Source organism: Cynoglossus semilaevis, chromosome Z (assembly GCF_000523025.1).
Source record: "Cynoglossus semilaevis isolate Cse_v1.0 chromosome Z, Cse_v1.0, whole genome shotgun sequence".
In the NCBI taxonomy this organism is placed as follows: domain Eukaryota; kingdom Metazoa; phylum Chordata; class Actinopteri; order Pleuronectiformes; family Cynoglossidae; genus Cynoglossus; species Cynoglossus semilaevis.
The window spans coordinates 18,431,478-18,450,859 of record NC_024328.1 but is presented as its reverse complement, the minus strand read 5'-3'; the positions used below and the strand labels follow the sequence as shown (position 1 = coordinate 18,450,859).

The 19,382-nt window shown below is 39.8% G+C and overlaps 1 protein-coding gene across 3 annotated transcripts in view; it reads left to right on the top strand.

Moving 5' to 3' along the window:
- Positions 1 to 19,382, top strand: part of kiaa0825 (KIAA0825 ortholog) — a 111,108-nt gene that overhangs the window by 57,412 nt on the left and 34,314 nt on the right. The gene's annotated exons all lie outside the window — the stretch shown is intronic.

The following is a 19,382-nucleotide window of genomic DNA, read 5'->3' as shown; positions in this document are numbered from 1 at the left end:
CCTGCTGATTTACTGAGTTGACTTTTTAGCTGATTGCCGCAGCTCATTGTCAAGAGCCAGACTGTGACTGTCCAGTTCCAGTTCATCACTGGATTATTCATCTTTCTTCTTACTATTCTTTTCCCTGTGCCATCATTATTTACATCCTCTGGAGGTGACACTGACTTATGTGTTCAGCATTCCCGTCATGTCAGGTTATTAGATGATGGAACATACTGTAAAACACAATGTTCAACCAAAAACCGCTGATGGCCATTTTATTTACTTTGCCAATACTGCAGTCATGGTTAGCAGCCGTTTAACAAGGAACATAAACAGTCGTAAAAGTTAATGTGTGTTTGACTGTGTGTGGATCCTGGGAAATCAATATAGTCTAGACATTATAATCAGGTTATTTTTAGCCACACACTGAGAATGTCTATGATCTCACTCTATGCTTCTTTCACTCCTGAGGAGAGCATCTTTTAAACACCTATAGCATGTGTGTGCGTGTGTGTATGGATGTGGATGATGGCTGGCGTAGGATTGTTTTTTGGTGGTACATCACGAGGTTGCATCCTGTCGCCAGGCTCATTAGCCCGTCGGCAGCACCCAGGCTGTCCCATCCAATGGCTGTGCTCCGCTCGGCTCTGCCATTTGCATGTGGTCCAGGAAGAGATAATTAGAGGGATCTCTGCCTGTCACTGTTAATCTGGGATTTAGTGAAGGGCTGGGATGCCGACAAGCTGACGGACTGACACACATGTCAACACACACTTATATACACACACACTCACATACACAGAACTCATAAAGCATCTGATATACATACACATATGCACAAACAGTAAATTAAAAGTAAATTCCGAACCTGCGCACACACATCCACACGTGCACAAAACTTGTCCTATATAAGGGGGAAACCAAAAACCCTTGTTCTAACCTTTGGCCAAACCATTTAAATTCAAAAACTTTTGTCTTTATTGACTGTGTTTTTTTACACAATTTTTGACCAAAGCACTGATACCTTGTTTTTTTTTTTTCTTTTAATTAATCCCCACACTGCTCTTCTATTGGTGTGTGCATGATGGCATGTTGACTCAGGAGCTGTTTACACCAGTCGTACTACTCTGTTGACACAGGTTTTAGATTCGTGTTCAGATAGACTGTGCTTGTTGCTTCCAAAACTGGCAGAATGCTCAGTAAGCTTTTTGAACAAGCCCAGCTGTCAGCCCTATATTCCTTTACACACACACATGCACACACATGCCAGCCAACATGCACTCGAGCTTGTGTTTGCTGGAACATCCCCAGCCACACACATGCTAGGAAGACACACATTCACTCACTCACTCACTCACTCACTCACTCACTCACTCACTCTGACTGATTTGTCCAATCAATCTCACTTGAAAAGCTACTAAAGGGTTGACTAATATTAAGAGTAATACATGTATCAATTAAAAACATCCTTCAGGTAGTTACAAAGCTGGTTAGGCAGCAATTAACTGAAGCTTTTTATACATTCAGAATGTTTCCTGTGTGTTTGACTTGTGCCTGTTTCATATTTAAGCCAAGGGAAAATGTCACATCTCTGAAGTTAACTGCACACATTATAATATTTTAAACGATTGTATGCAAGTGTTCTTTACCTTATTAAATTTTAGACTTTTTTTGCATAGTAAACCTTGCAGATAACCAGCACCAATGACAACTCAATGACACATTATAGTTGACACTTGACTTTAGGGGATTTTTAAGAGCCGAGAGTTTCTGAGGCCTTGGATTGATATTCTAATCTGGGCGTCTTTGTGCTCTGAGCCTCCGCTTTTTGTCCAGTATTGCTCTCTACACTTCTTTATGTCTTCTTTGCCAATTCCTTTCTCTTTTATTCTCTTGTCCTGCAAACCAGAACACAGGCACATACTTTAGACCTACTCAGACACACTTTTGCTGAATTGGAGTAGCCTGTCCCACCCCCTGCCCCTGTGCCATTACAGGTAGGCACAGGGCTGCACTTGTCTTGACACTTATTCTGACAAATCTATGGACAGACAGAGCCAACACTGCAGCTGGAGTCCATCCACTTCTTCCCTTTATCCTCCCATCTTGCATCCACTCCTCTCCTCTTTTTTCCCCTTTCCCTTTAATTTTGGCACACACTAAACCCCAGCACATAAAATTGTTAAAGTCCTTTTAGCAGAAATAAATATTTGACATAAACGACAAGGTATTTTCCCTCCCCTTTATTTCTAAAAATAAAAATGTAATATTCTTTATCTTGCAATGCTCAAAATGAGAGTTGGCTGTGTGTTTTTATGGTTCAATGCACCAGCATTAGCTAATAGGGCATTATGCCTGAGACTGGTGTAATAAACCTTCTGCAGTTAAATGCTTTGGCATGTCAGACTGAATTCCTGTCCCGCATGATATCATTTTCACCCACTGTGTTTACTTTCTGCTGTATCACTGCTGTGTCCTACTGAGCTAAGACACACTTTATTATTGTAACGGCATCTGTAGCCTGATTAAACAGAAGCATACAGACAAATAATAAACAGTGAGGGGAATAAAAACCCTGTTTCTAACAAATCCTGCAATCATTAGTTACTATTTTAACTAGAATGTAAGATAAGATAATAAAATACTGTATAATGAACTTACGGTTGAAAAGCTTAACATTTCTTAAAACAGTGATTCCCAAAGGGATGCCCCGCCAGTCCCCTAGTTAGGCCCAAAGCTAATGACTGAAGAACAAATAAATGTCAGATTCACTATTTTCTTTATTTGTCTTACTGTCAGGATATCGCAGTGGTTTGTGATTGTGATTCATTTGTTTAATGGGACTGTTTTGTAGGTATTACATTTTATATTGCATTTTAAATGAAGTTCAATGGAAACATGATTTACTGACTCAGGATATTGAAACAAATAAAAGGAAGATGAGGGAAAAAAGCTAAACGTTAGTGTGGCATTTTATTTGTCATTGCAATATGTTAGAAATCATAAGTCACATTAGTGAGCACAGCACAACTCAGAATGTATTAGCATAACCCTAACCCTATAATTAAATTTGCTCAAATATCTTCCTGACCAGTTTTGCAGAGTGGCTCAGTGTGTACGTTTTCGTTCAGGATAACAAAAACAGCGACCCTTGTAAAATTGGTGAGTGTGTTGACACTTTGAGAAACTGAGTGACCTTTGTGACAATTTGCAATATGATTTTTCCTGGTGTGATCGGTATGCAGTTAAGGTAGTGGACGTGAGTCGTGTATCTCAGGCAGATTGCCAAGTGTATGCTTACCCTGTCCTTTAGCTCCTGCTTTTGGAGCCTTTCGTCCACCTTTGTGGCTTTTCATGATATGTTTCCTCCAGCGTTCCCTCTCCCACCTGCTCAGGCGCCGGCTTCCTCCTATCTGCTTAAAGACACCATCTTGCTTCATGTTCACCTGATTCTTTGATCAGTGAGTAGAGTCTGAGTGGCCACTGACTACAAGGCCTCTCACCTCCCCAGTGGTTGTTGTTGCAGAAGAAGGGCTACACTTATTTGCCTTCTGTGATGTTGATGGTTGAAAGCATTTGCTGATGTTGAAAGTGTGTGTGCATGTGTGTGTGTGCACGTGTGTGTCCACTCAGGCATGATGAAAGACCTTTGCTTTAGCATCACATTGCATCTACATTTCAGTCTGCTGAGGTTGATAAGATGCTCTCTGGATGACAGAAAGAATGAACCATCACTGTGAGAAAATTAAATGCCTTAATTACGTATATTCTCTTTAGGAAATAAAATAACTTTCTATTTTTTTCGGCTATAGATTTCTTGGTACTGTACCTGGGGCATTCCAACTTTGACTTTTTGTTCAGGTATTGCAAGAAAAACTTTTTCACTGTGGTATAATGGTTTTCTCCTCAGGGCACAAACACTGCCTTAAACGGAATACCCCATTTTGCCTCAGTATCTACATCTCATATGTGTAAACAATGGTTTTGTGTCTGCAGGTGTGTTTGCAGAAGTTAGTGCAGAATTTCACCTTTTGTCAGATGCAGGGTACGGCCTTGATGTGACAGCTGACAATGTTGCCCTAGTTTGTTTTTGACAGAAGACTAAGGCAGAAAACAAGAGGAAAAAGTGAGAAAGAAAACGTAAAGACAAAACATTAAACATTTTTTGTTTTGAGACAAATTCCCTTTCCTATATCCTTCTTTGTCAAAGTTATTTACTTGGAAAAGTCTTTGTCTGGTCTGTTTGATTAAATTTGCCAGAGTAGACATTTAGTGATGTTGATGGATTGGTTGGAAGCAGGACCTTTCTGGTTTTGTGGAAGCAGCATCTTTTTGGTAGGAGTTTTCTTTTTTCCCCTCATAGTGACAGTATGGTAACAGTTCTACCCTTTACGGCAGACTGAAGAGTGAGTGGTATTGTTTGACATATTGTACTGCAACATGCCAGTCTATAAGAATGCCAATGACAATCATAGAAGAGGACATTTAGATTAGTGGCGAGGCTCCCTGTCCTGTCTCTTCCTATCTTGCTTCCTATCACTCCATCACTTTTGTAATCTGTCTCCTGTTCATCTGGAGTTTGATTTGTAATGATGTAGCGCTGGTCAGAAGGGTATACAGTCTCTGCGTGAATGGGTTGATCTTGTCAACCCGTGTGTATGCATCATGTTTTTTGTCCCACACCTTGGCCCCTACAGAGTCTTAGTATGACCCTTGCACTCTAGCCTGCAATTAGTCACCGCACCTTAGTTCTGCTGTCTGAGTGTTCTTCTACCAACCTCTTCACCAAACCCTCCTCATCATCGTGTGATTGACCTTCTCCTTGCCCCTCACTGTTCTCAAGGTCAGCTTCCATATGTTTTCACAGATCCATCCTCTGCCACCTTTCTACACTTCATCCATTTTCTGCTTGTTACAGTCTGAAAAATAAGTGTGGATGTTGGAAGGTTTTACTCTCCTCCTAGCTTTTTCTCTCAAGGTGAGCTTCTCCCAGTGCTCTCATGCAGCCTTCCACACTAGCTATCTATCCAGTACTTACACTCAACTGACAAAGGAGAGTAACTTTAAAGGTGGCCCAACTTCCTCTCTCTTACTCTTATCCTCACTTTTTCTCAAGGTGAGCCCCTTCATGCTGTTGTTTCTCCTATATTTAGTCTGTATCTTATCCTCCCACATCCACCACCACCCTTGAGATACTTGAAACAAAGCCCTAAGAGTTAAAGTTGGGCCACATGGGTGTCTGAGGTTTTGATTCCTTTGTGAATGTTGGACCTTGAAATCAGACCTTGAGAACACCGAGGTGCAGATGGAAGTTCTATTACTATTAGGGTGATGCAATATATATATATATATATATATATATATATATATATATATATATATATATATATATATATATATATATATATATATATATATATATATGCATGGAGACATGGGGAAAGGCAAACACTATATATGTAATATACCTCTGCATATACGCATCCCTATGTACATATGTTGTTAGCGTACTTCATACAGAGTGACAAGATATAATAGAAGTTGAAAAACAATAACTTCTCAAGCTGTTGAAGTGTACATTCTCTGATCATTAATTCCCTTATGGCATTAGTTTGTGCAGTGGTCGAGCCAATGTGGGCTGATATCTGTCTCTTTGTACCTGTGTGACTTAGTGGGGATGTGGAAGATTTCTCTGTCATCTCAGCCTCTCAGACCTGACACCACCGATCACAATCAGTCCACCCCTTGGCTTGGCCTTTTGCAGTCTGTTTCTGCCTGCACCTTGATCCGACCCGCGTGTCGTAGCAGGTGCATCTGTGTTTGGTCGTCTCTTGTTAAGCCTTGCTCCTAGCTCTCTATATTGTAACATCACTCAGTTTCATTCTCTTCTGCACAGTAATGGTGCACTTTGGGAATATGTACTCGTAAGATATATGAAAAGGGAAAGGTGTTACTGGTACTTCAGCTGTTCTTTCTGTACATGTTTGTCTGCATTTGTTTGTTTTTGTGGGTGTGTGTGTGTCAGAGAGCATTTACAAAGGCAAAGGGATCAGCCCTGCAGGGGGAGATGCATCAATAGATAGACTAAAAGTAGGAGGTTGGTTTGTAGCATATGTAACAACCAGCCAACTAGCTTGATCGCTGCCGTACGTGGCGCAGTTCTCTGCTTATTTATTTATTTTGGTTTGGGGGCAAATGTATGTTCAGTGGCATTGCTTATCAGTGACAGAAAGGATCAAAGAGCGACACCACAAATTAAGTTGTCAGAGTGGCCCGACAGCTGCATCCCTGGGCGAACAGCACGTTTGTTATGATCACAGTGAAACCTCACAGCAAGAAGGCAAGGGAGGAAAAAAAAAAGGAAAACCATCATCTCCCCAACCACAGAGGAAAAAAAAGAAAGACAGAATGAGTGCTGCTGTATCATCGCCATCCATGATGGAATGAACTACGAATGTGTGGACGGGATTAAGAAACAATGGTTGAAGTCACTGGGATCCTCGCCTGGTTTCTTCACCCTCAGCCTGGCAACTAATTAGGACTTTCAACAGCAGTCTATGATCTCATTAATGTGGTTTCTGCTTACGTAACATGCACACACACACACACACACACACACAAGCAGCCACTTTTACTTACAATTGCATGGACAATTGTAGTATTATTACATAAAGCAAATGAACGCCTGACTGAAAGTGTATTGTTTATATATTGTCAGATACCTATAATACAATTAATTAATCTTTTGTCACTGACTTTAGAGCAACACTGGAGGTGTATTTTACAGTGTTGGTTGTGTGTATGAACTAGGTTTCTCCCCCTCTTGTCTTGCAATTATCTTAGTGATCTGATAATGTGCGATGGATATCATCAGTCATGGTATCAAAGCGTTGATTGGGCCACGGCAAAGGCAGTGCCACCGCTGCTGTACGAGGCTATGTCTGCGACACCTTTATGCAGAAAAGACAACACATCAGGATCACACCAGTGGTAGAAATTAGTAACATTTTAAAAGGCAGGCATCTTATTTTTTTTTTCTTTTTATTGCAGAGTGTATTTGTATAGTAGCTACAATTCATATCAGCTAATTAGTATCCACACACTGAGATATAGAGAGAGGGAGAAAATGGAGCAGGGAGAAGCAAGGAGAGGGTGAGGGTAGATAATTAGACAGAATTAAGCCATCTCTTTTAATCTAGCCTGTGAAAGAAAAAGAAAGAAAAAGAAAAAGAGATGGGGGGTGGAGGCTGGGGGGGGTTTAGGGTGAGGCCTTCACACATTCAACTCTCCGCTCTCTCTCTCTCGCTCGCTCACTCCTTGTCTGGAAGAGGGTGTGAATGTGTGGGAAAAGAGGGGCCTGGTGCCTTGGCCTCAGCAGAACGGATCAGCTTGTGTTTCTGAGGCTGGAGAAGTGTCCCATTGTCATGATGTCACTGCAACTCAAGAAGGCCGACCTCTGACCCCTATGGATTAATGGCAGCCCACCACATCACCACCCCACAACACTAGAAAGGCCAGATTGCCACTGGGTGCCCACTAGGGGGTACCCAAACCTTTTGCTATGGAATTTGAAGTACTCATGGGTTTACAGTGTGCAATTTAAAATATATTTGCCAATAAATGTGTCCATTTGTTTTCTCCATGTTCCAGTCTTTGCAATCTATCTTTCCCTCTCCCTTTTTCTCCTGCTTTCCCTCATTTACTCTATTATCTAAGGCACCTTTGGCATTTTGTTCCTTACTTGCTGTCTTGTTCTCGATGTGTTTCCGTACCCATGAATATAGTGAGCACCGCCAGATGTCGCAAATACATCATCTCAGGGATGCAGCACAGACGAAAAAAAAAAGGCAATGCACGTAGGAGTGGGGGGATGTGAACTGACTTGAGCTCTGTGAGCGTTTGTGTGTGCGTATGTGTCACTGTAAGTCAGCCTTTATATGTGCTTGTCTGTTTTTATGTGTGTGTGTGTGTTGTGTGCATGTGTGGAGGTCAGTGCAGGTCAGCATATTGTCCCTCAGATGTTTGATATTTTATGTATAAGAGGGGTGGTTCGAGCGAGAGGATAAGCATGCTCCTGACAGAAGCATCTCCGCCACAAACCACTACCTCAGCAATGTGGAGCCCAGAGTCAGATCAACAATGGAGGGCAGCTGACTTATATCCAGAGAGGGCTGGTGGTAGAAAGAGGGAAGGATTGCTGTGTGTGTGTGTGTGTGTGTGTATGTGTGTGTGTGGGTGTGATGGTGTGTGTGTGTGTTTGCACGGGAATCAGAACTGCTGTCTGACATTGCAGTTGTAGTAAACCCACTCTTGGTATGTACATCGTTTTGTTTACATATGCATGCATTTTGATCTGCACACTGCAACTCACACCATCATAAATAAGAAACAACGATGCATAAAAGGTAACTTATTCATCTGTGTATTCTGTATGTGTGTGTGGGCGTGTGTGTGTCTATGTTTAAAGGCCAGCCAATGCAGATGGAGGTCAGTCGAACCATTAGATCAGAGCCTATAGGAATAAGGGCTTTCCCTTGGAGTAGCGCTGTCCCAAACAGTACTTCTCTCTCTTTCCCCTTCAGGGGGAAAAGTTTACTGCCAGCTTGCTTTTGTAGTCAGCCTCAAAAGATTTGTGGCAGTCAGCATTAAAAGGCAAAGATCTAAGGCAACGCCTCCGAGTGAAATATCTACAAAAGGAGGAGACGAGGAGGCGAACAAGTTGGGAGCAAACTGATACAAACTGCAAAGACAAATGCTAAATGTTCCCCCTTTTTCATATTGGCTTTGTTCCTGAACAAGTACACAACTCACCTAATGGCGACATATTTTCCCTTAATATTGTTTTATATTACATTATGTCCCTTTTTCACATTTGGTACCCTAATGAACACACACTCACAAACACAGACTGGTTACCAGGGTGTTAATGTGGCATATGACATCATGCCCCGACTGTGTTGCATTGTGGGCCGTGCTCTGGCAGAGTTCATGGGATGGCGGCGTGGGCTGTTGCAGTAGTTCTTGGTTTGTGTCCATCTCTTACTTTTTTCTTTCTTTCTTTCTTTCTTTCTTTCTTTCTTTCTTTCTTTCTTTCTTTCTTTCTTTCTTTCTTTCTTTCTTTCTTTCTTTCTTTCTTTCTTTCTTTCTTTCTTTCTTTTCTCGTTGGCTTGTCCAGTATGCCTCATGTTCCCTGGGAAAAAGATTAATTATTCAACACATAGCCTCAATTAAATTTGAATTCGACAGTTCAAATAACCTTTTAGCATGGCACATTTATTATTAAGGCAGATGCTTCAGCCCTGTTTAGATTTGGAGCTTTATCGGATTCTTCAGCGCTTTATCACATTTACCCACGATGGCTGTGAGGCTTGGCCTTAACTTGGGTGGAATGCAGTAGGATCAATTTCTGGTAAACATTTCTTGATATAAATTTTCTTTACAGAAGACAGAACTGTGAACTCAACAGTACAGAGCAGAGGCACAGTTGTATAAGTGAAAATTTGAATTTCTATTGTGAGAAACACAGTGTACAAAAAACTTTGATAGTATTTATACATATAGTATTAATTTAACAAGGCATCATTGAAAAAAGGCTGACAGGAAAATGCCTCTAACAGTCTCTCTCTCTCTCTCTCTCTCTCTCTTCATCTCTCTCTTCATCTCTCTCTCAGTGATCACGTGCCCCTCCCCCTGTTCTCGTCTGCCCTTTTCTGTCTCCCCTCCATAAGAGGAGGTGGTGCCTTTGTCGGACAGGAGCACAGAGACCTCATGAAGCGAGGGAAGATGTCACAACAAACAAAAACAGCATAGTAACCCCACAAAATCTAATCAGGAGCCATTGATTCATGCTCTGAATGGAGACTGAGTACCTTGAGAGTGGCTCATCCAATAAGACCATAGCTGCATGATAGGGGGCCTTCACAATCCAGCTGTATAGTCCCCTCTCATTCTGTTCTCACCTGGAGGCTCCACACACTCATAGATGAGAGACTAATAACTCCACTCCAACACTTTTGGTTTATTTATTTATGTATATATATCTATATATATATTTATATATATATATATGTGTGTGTGTGTGTGTGTGTGTGTGTGTGTGTGTATATATATGTATATATTTTTTTTTTTTCTTTTGAGAATTCACTAATTTAGCTGGAGACTTCAATCCCTACTTTTCTTCTTCTTTCTGCTGTAAGAAATAATTTTGAGTGTACATTGATAGGACTTCCTTGGGTCCTTAGTGCCTACTTATGGAGTGATTAAATGCAACGGAAAATTATACTGTATTATATACTTATTATATAATTATACTTTTTTTAACTCATACACTACAGAATAATCTTGCCCTATTTCAGTGAAGGGAGGCATGGTGGTTACTTTGGCATTTTTTTTCTTTCATCAAATTATGTTCATCATCATCATCATCATTGCTGGGCATCTTGGTTTTTTTGGCCTCAAAGGAGGAAAAACTAATCACATTAACTTAAAAACTCTATTAAATCTGTTTGTGTGACTGAGAATCTGTGACATTTCAAATGAAATTATTTAATCCATACATGCATGCCCTTCTGTGCTATATAAAAGAAAATTGCTTAATACAATGCAACAACTTTGCTCTTATTATGTGTAATGATACTTTTGGCATTATGGAGTAAACATATTGATTTTTGGACCTAAAGCATTTACGGTAAAGGTAAATGTTATTATTTTAATATTGGAATAGTGCTAATTTAATAGAGCATAACGTTGCCTTCTGGGCGTGAGCTGTGGGGGTCTGTCTTTCTTTGTTTTTGTTTGTCTTTCGTCCCCCACCACAATGATTTGTAAATTAATAGAGTAATATGAGATAATGCCTGACATGGCTGGGCTTTGGTGTTGATTTGCTCCATGATGACAGCATGTGGGAAGGTGTTGTTTCACTTTATGCACATATACATGTTTGTATGAATTTATGACTTTTAACCCATAGAGAATTACCATACCTTGCAAAAAGAAAATGACCATACTGACCCCCTCCTTACTTTACCTCCTTCCCTTTTGTTGTGTGGTCCAACTGGTTGTGGTCACTCCCTCCATCACTACTCGCTTCAGTCCTATCCTATACATCTCCTCTGCATTCTTTCTCGGTGCAGCATCTTAATATTTAATTGCATATTGAAATATTCAAGGTAGTGCACCATCAGCAGGGGTACAGTACAGGAAACATAGTGGTCAGGTGTGCTATAGGCTCCAGGAGGAGGTCATAAGTTCAAACCTTCACAGGTTTTGCAATAAAACAGTTTCCATTCCTTGACTGTCTACAGAGAATACTCTGCTTCAACTACAACTTGTTTTGACAATACATAAACTAGTTAGTCATTTATTTACTTGGTTTGCATGTAGTTTTACCTGTCACTGCCATATATATAGAAACATGCATATGTACACAATCACCTACAGTATATATATATTGTGTATACATATATGTCTGTGTGTATATATATATATATATATGTCTACATATATATATATATATATATATATATATATATATATATATATATATATATATATATATATATATATATATATGTGTGTGTGTGTGTGTGTATATATGTATGTATCTATATACTCTGTACTATTTACAATATTGTATAAGAATATTGCTGTGGAGTCACAGTGTTTTCTAGGTTTTAGTAAACATATTAAATATATAATGGCCATTTTTCCATCCAAACTTATAGTAATTCTTCAAACAATGTTTCTCTGTTAGACCCTTAGGTACAAAAAACAATGTGATAGCTCACTGATTTTTGACTGCTGCCACAACTCCACTGTCAAAACCATTCAACCTACTGTATAAAACACCTGTTGACATGAGGGCAGAGGAGTCACTCAGTGTCTAAGGGTCAGATTGTTATTCTGTTCTCAACTTCACTAAAAAATTACAGTATCAGGTTAAAGACATTTTTAAAATTATTCACGAAAAAGGCTATAATCCTTATTTGAATGGCAATATGTGGTTGCAAAACAGTTGACAAATAGAAATATGAGGAGGAAAATGTTTTATTATTATTATTAAGGAACATTTCTTTTTTGGTCTACGTGTGGGCTTGAGGCTCTACTTCTCTTAAAGATCAATGATCCCTGGCCTTTCAGCTGTTGCCATGGCAACTGACCCATTTGCCTGCTGCATAAAAAAGTGAGGCTGAAGGACTGATAGTGTAAGTCAGGTCAGACAGTCTGGATGACAGACACACAGGCAGGTACTAGTCACAGGAAAATGACAAAGTCCTTGCACTCTGCTTGTTGTGACTCCTGCTCTCTCTCTCTCTCTGTGTGTGTGTGTGTATGTGTGTGTGTCTCTTTCTCTGTGTCTCCCTCTCTCTTGTTCGCTCTCCCTCTCGGTCTATCTCTCACGCTCTTTCTCTGTATCTCTGTGCAGGTGTGTGTGTGTGTCAGCCTTCTAATCAGCTGTATTAACACAGTAATACTTGCTGAGCAGGGTTAAAAAGCCCATCCATTCATTCAGTCCAGTGCACCCTTCACTGCTGTCTGTACTTTAGTCTGTGTGAGTGTTTGTGCGTGCATGTGTGCGTGCGTGTGTGCATTGTTGTGTACTCAGCCATGCTTGGACAATGAGGCGGAGCCTCATTTCTTAACACCCTGTCAAAGGCGTTAGCAGTAGAAAGGAGGGTTTTGAGATGCTCTTCTGCCCCTTCTCCCTCCAGCCCCCCACCCAACCCCAACACATATGAAGTTGTCATTGGAAGAAAAGCTGCATTTATTGAATGACACTTATTTTCTCCCACTCCACACAAGTGCAGTGAACTAAACAGGCAGGAGAGCAAGCTGAGGAAGACATTTTCTCTCCCTTCATCGGCCATGACAGACACACAGCAATTACATGAAGCCTAAGCAGATACGAACGGAGCTGCCACTCCTGCTTAGCTTTGTTACTTCATATTTTGCAAGCTGCCTGCATTTTCTGTAAATGTGATGTTTGTTCTTGTGTGTCAGCAGACGTGTGTGTGTGTGTGTGTGTCAGCAGACGTGCGTGTGTGTAGTATTAACCCCAGGCTTTCTGTTAGAACCCTGGTCTGATCTCTGTTAAACACTATACAATCATTGTGCTAGGTTGTTGTCTTGTATTCCTCGCTGCTAGCATATAAGGAACTTGTCTCTATACAAAGTGGCAATTAAATAATTGATTTCTGGTTATGGCTAGTCTGTACTTGCTGCAACTTTTATAATAAGACCTACGTCAGGAAATCTCTCATCAGGGTGTAAATCATTTATTGCAACAAATGGCAATAAAGTCAGACCTTACTGTCCTGGCCGTGAGCCTGAAGGTTCATTTTACTTTAGTTCTTTTACTGTAATGTCATTTACCTCATTTTTTATATCTTTTCCAAGCACTTCAAAAACTGTTAATCATTTGAATAAACTTTCTTTCTTACATGCACACAATAATCACTTCTCAAATCTGGGGTCAGGCCTTTATTTCATCCAGCCTTTTTGCCTCTTCTACTGTTATTATGTATTGTTATTTTGGCAAATATGTTTTATTCAGACAGAGGTTGAAATCAGGAGTGGGCTTTAATGTGTAAGTTAATAAAATAAATAATTAAATAAATAAAAATAATGCTTACAAATAAAATAAACCATAACCACAATGGTTTTTTTTTTGTTTATTTATTTATTTATTTTTTGTGAAAATACAGTAGATCCCATAAGAATGGAGGTTTTAATGTGACAATGAATAAGTATGGAATCTGTTGTAGCAAACTCCAAATGTTGTAAAACTAAGAAAAAATTGAAAATGTTCATGGATTGTAACTATCTAATTTAATGTCTCTTTTTCTTTTTTTTTCTTTTTCATCCTAACTTTAAACCTCCAGCCAGTGATCCAGAGCTATTTGGCAATTTATCGATTTATTTCACAATACAAATTCAAATGTGATCTATCTATCTATCTATCTATCTATCTATATATGTATATGCCCCACCTGGGGTCATCCAGGAGCTTGGCAGAGCTGCATATTTCAACCTTTGCCATGTACTTGTTCCTCTTCTTACCGTGGTTAAATTAAATGTCCTTTTGGTGCTTAAATGGATGCTTACCTCATCGTCCTTCTGTCTCCCTTTCTCCCTCTCTTTTTTTTTTGTTCTTTGCTTATGCCCTAATGGCCAGTAGCCCATATTCCCACTATGACCAGGTGTCCCATCACTCCAGAGAAGTAAGAGTGTATCTTAATCAGCACCAAACACACACATACACTTATACACTGTAAGGGGCGCCCCACTGCCACCCTGCCTTATGTCGAGGAGTGACACTTGGATGACACCAACCACAGGATTATAAGAGCATATTTATTAGCTTTAGCACTGGCAATGTGTAAGGCCACAGCAGGACACGGGTAAGAGTGTGGGACAGCACAATTATCAGATGAATTACAGTAAAACCTTATTTATTCTAACTGTTATTCAATGGATAACATGGTGGTGAGCAGCACATCCTCAGATCCAGGACATCTTTTTGTACTTGTGTTCATACATATTTGTATTTTATTGCTAAATGCCTTCGGTTGAGCTTCAGAAATAGAGCTTGGGCAAATCATTTGATATTATATTTCCCTTATCTATCCTGCATTGTGCAAGAACATGGTTTACACTGTATAAACCTTGAAATGTACTTTTTTATATCAGAATAATGTGAATATGTGTAGTGAAGAAGCAGATAAAGATAAATGGCTTGGGTATTTAAGGGGAGAATCTCTCAGTGTAAGAGTAGAAGAACAAAGGCAAGCCTTGCTGTTGCTCCCCCTTCACCCAGTGGCCCTTGCTTTACTGTGTGATGCTGCGGGGAGACAAATGAACTTCAACTGACTTAAAAAATGGTTTAATGAACTCTTTTTCCACTCCTGAGGAAGTCCTGCATAAACCAAGATTGAACCACAGCATTTGTTTTTATTTGGCTAAAAGACTACCAGTGCTACAATATGATAGACTGACCTCCGAAGGTGGAAAACTCCCACAACCACCATCACCTGTCTAGCTTCATAATAGCAACTACAGTATGTATGCCACAATAGTCAATAGATGGCTTCACATTTTGTTTGCCTCTAACTTTACAGCCAGACACATCAAATAACTGCTGTTATTATTATATTCAATAGAAAGGCAATTGCCACATAAACAGCATGGGGCAAGTCTTTCACAAACAGTCCAGTATATTTTTTGACTAGATTTTTTTTTTTTTTTGATTTCCAATGCCCCTCTCTGTTTGTCCCATTGTCAGTCGGGCTGCACCTTTCTCCTCTCTCCTTTCTCTCACATGACATTGCTGTTTCTCCTTTCATTGTGATCGTGCCCTGCCTAACATGGATGGATTTGAGCCACTCCAATTATTAAGCTAGTCAGCCTTTAGAAGTGCAGAAGAGTGTGAGTTCAGATATTCACAAATTATTTTACTTTATAGTTTTCTTAACTGAAATGGCGGCAAAGTCAAGCAGATACAGTCATCATGCAAAGTTCTACTTGCAGGATACCAGGAGAATCTTTGGAACAAAAAATAAAACAGTTAATTTTAAACTATTTTTATGTTAGCATAATATATGTAGTATATATAGTATTGTTAATAAAGAAAAGAAAATGGCAGTATAGTTGCAGATTTGTCTGCATCATTAAGTATAAGGATGTTGATATAATCTTGAGAAAATGTGCAAAAAGTTGACTCCTTCCTGATTTTGTGCAGTACTTTTTTTTTTTTCTTACCGACATGACTGTACATGTAGCTATCTGGCCTGATTGCTGGTTGGCTTGTTGGGTGCTCAGCGGGCCTGAACCAACCAGCCTGATGTGTTTTATTTGGGTCTGCTTTGCACTGTCACTCACACTCAGAGATGGACTGTAATTGTAAGCCAAGTATGTTCTGCATGAAGAAAAGTTGTGGTAGTCAAGAAAGTAAGAGAAGCCTCTGAATTAGATCTCATACAGTGCTTTTTTATAAATGGTAGCCTGTCAGTCACTTACCATACCATTACACCAGTATTTGTAAAAACAGGTGTCCACTGTTAGGAGGGCAGCCTGATTCAGGACTCAATGTTTTTAGGTCTCTTTTTATGTGACGCACAATGGAAGTAAATCCAGGGCAAAAATAGCTTTGGTGCTAGAAAGAAAAGTACTCTAATTATTTTTCCCAGATTTTCTTTATATAAGGATAAATTATTAGGGATGTAAAAAAAAATTATAAAATTGTTTTTGTGAAATCAATCAGATTTCAAAATATGCAAAATGACCTGCACTGTATGTCAAATAATTCCACTGTCCATCCACTTGTTGCTGGACAAAACATTGCTCATGATTAAAAATATAAGTAGATGCATATGAAAATGCCAAAATGCCAGTAGTAAATTTGCATTCTCAGTGTTCAGTATGGCATCACTATTTAGTTTGTGTTTGACTGGTTTTATTTAGAATCCAGACAAAATTATCTCATCCATTTTGACACAGCAACAACTTGGTGTTGTTCTCAGTGATTCCTTTTTATTTCCCATAATACTTCTGGCTTTACTTCCATTTCATGTTTCTTGCTCAGGGTAAAACACTGGCTTATACCGGCACCATCTAAGAATATCGAACATATCAAACACTTCTGGGTGAGTGTGTGAGGCAAGTAGGAATTATGAATGGTGGACTTTTTTAGGTGTTGGTTGCATACATGTGCGCAAACAATACTTTTTTCAGTTTACAACTGTGCGTAATCTCTGAGGGCAAACAGAAGTACACTGTGAGGTGTAGAAGACTGAACAAAGTGAGTGTAAGCCACTCCAACAGACTGTCACTGAGGGTATGGAGATTACAGTATGGCTCTGGGGTGAGCAAGGGAGCTGTACAGTGTGTGCTGGGGGCAGGGAGCGGCTGGGCAAGGCGAGGCCCTTCTGTCTCGCTGTCATAACCGAGTGCCACTGGGGGTTGAAAGTGCCTGCGTTCGTATGTGTGTGAGCGAGCGTTGATGCGGGTGGGCGTGCAGCCGAACGGGCACTTGACTGGCGCTTCACTAGCGAGTAGCTGTCGGCCTGGCAGCGCTCCAGGTTAACTCGGCATGCTGTGAGGTTTTTTGTATCCATGTGCATTGGGTGATGTGGCACCAGATGCCACTCCATGTGCCCAGGTCCCGTTGACATTTGGAGCGTGGGCAAAGCAGGCACACAGGAAGGGAGCTGAAAAGAGGAGGGAAATTTAATTAAGATGAAACGACATTCCTGAGTGTAATGTGTTGCTCTTTTTGCACAAACACCGGGATACCGGCAAATTATTCAGACTGAAATACAAACCCAGCATTCTTCTGACAATGAGTGACAGGTTTGTGTTCACACCTGAAAACAACTGCAAAAGAGTTCATGAAGAAAATAAAAAAGAAGCGTAGAGAGAAGTTGATTGAGAAATTGGCTTGTGTGCATGTATGAAGGGGGTAATTTGATTAAACAGGCTGGCAGAAGGAGGAAGTGGGAAATGGTGGGATGACAGGTTGATGCCAGCTCCTCCTGGCATGGCCTTCACCCTCACCCCTGACTGAGAAGAGATGGTGTCATCGAGGAAGAGCTTTGCAGCATTTGGCCTAAAATTGCAGCAAAGTGGAACTGGAAAAGGTCAGATTCAACCAGAATTGGTGAGGCCAGACATCCAGAGACTAAAAGAGAAGGTGACAATGGGTGCCAAAACGTGGAGAGGGAAGAAGTAATGAGGAGAGTGACATGGGGATTAAAAGTAAAGAGGGTGAGATAGAAAGATGGTGAGTAGGTGGTGATATGAGAAAAATGACAGGAGACAAGAGAGTGAAGGAGTAGGCAGGTGTTAGGGGCAAACTGATGACACCATGTCAAAAAAAAAAAAAAACATTCACTTCAGTTTAACACACCAGATTTCTAAATAGTAAAACACATTTAATCTGTTATATTAAAGCAGAATGTTGGAATGTTATGAATGTTCTACCTTGAATGAATCCTTCGCACTGAGCCTAGTTATCAGTCAGCATCTTATTAATACTAAAATCAGCCTCAGATTTTGTCATTTTAAAGTGTTCTAATTTCCCCACTTTTGATTTTACTGCACTTTCTTAAAATAAAACAGACAAAAATCTATAATGGAAAAAAGGACATAGTGTATTTTTTATCACAAAAACATGAAGAAACTTAGAATCTGATAGAGCCAGAGACATAATTTTCTTAGCTTTCAATGCCTTTCAGTGATGCTTTTGATTGATGATTCAAATCACATATTTAATTTGTTTTATGGCATTTTAATAAAATTTACTAACTTTTCACTTTTCGTTGCATTTGTACACCCTCCTTTCAGATTATTTAGGAGTTAAATTTATAGCCAACATCAAACTGTTTTTGCAAAGACTGCACAGCAGCTCTTGCATGAGACGAGCCGATGATGTGTTATGACTCCTGAAGTCAAGAGTGTCACACTTGTTCTTCTCAAGACAATTATTACTAACTGCACAGGAGGTTCAGATGGCTTTGGGGAGCAGTTCAGACTGTCCACAAAATGTCCTCCAGGTGGTTTGTACACACATACACACACATACACAGATACACCTTATTGAAATTCAAAAAGCTATGGCTAATGTCTAGCAACAGGTCTCAGTGCAATTATTTTAAATTGCTACTAGAAACACAGATCCTGGTGTGATATAGTCACCACTACTTTAAGCAGAGATGATTTTCAAACTATACTAAATGACAAATATATTATATTTGTTTTTGAATGTGTGTATGTATGTGTGTGTGTGTGTGTGTGTGTGTGTGTGTATTTGTGAAGTTTTGTGAGGCCTTATGACCTGTGACTTCATGTTGATATTTCTTTGTCACTGCGTCATTATCCTGTTCACTGGTGGTCAATCAAACTTATTTTAATTGTTGACACAATGTCACAAGGCTATTGTGTGCATATGTCTCTGAGGCTACTGTATTGAATGTCTTATTGAGATCAGGCGTTAGGGGCAGTGTAGTGTTGACTGTGTGTGAATGGTATGTAGACCAGTATTTTATTTCCTTAGACTAAAGCAGGTTTTACAGTACAATTGTATCATGTGCATGCAGTAGACCTGCAATTTACGAGTGAGAAGAAGTTTAATTTTAAATACCCTTTTCATACAGTTCCTTCTGGTCTTCTTTCAATGCTTTTCCATGACAATCAAATATCTACTTCTGTTTCTTCTTCAGATAAACTACATGGATATAAACATCATTGAGAAGTTGTTTGTGGTTGTGTGACTCCATGGTGTCTTTATGATGGTTGTTAAACACCTTAGAGAGTCAGCTACAATTTGTTAACTACTTTCCATTGGAGTTTTTGAGTCAACTGATGATTCTACTTCCACCTTTCTCTATATACTGTACTAGGTGGTA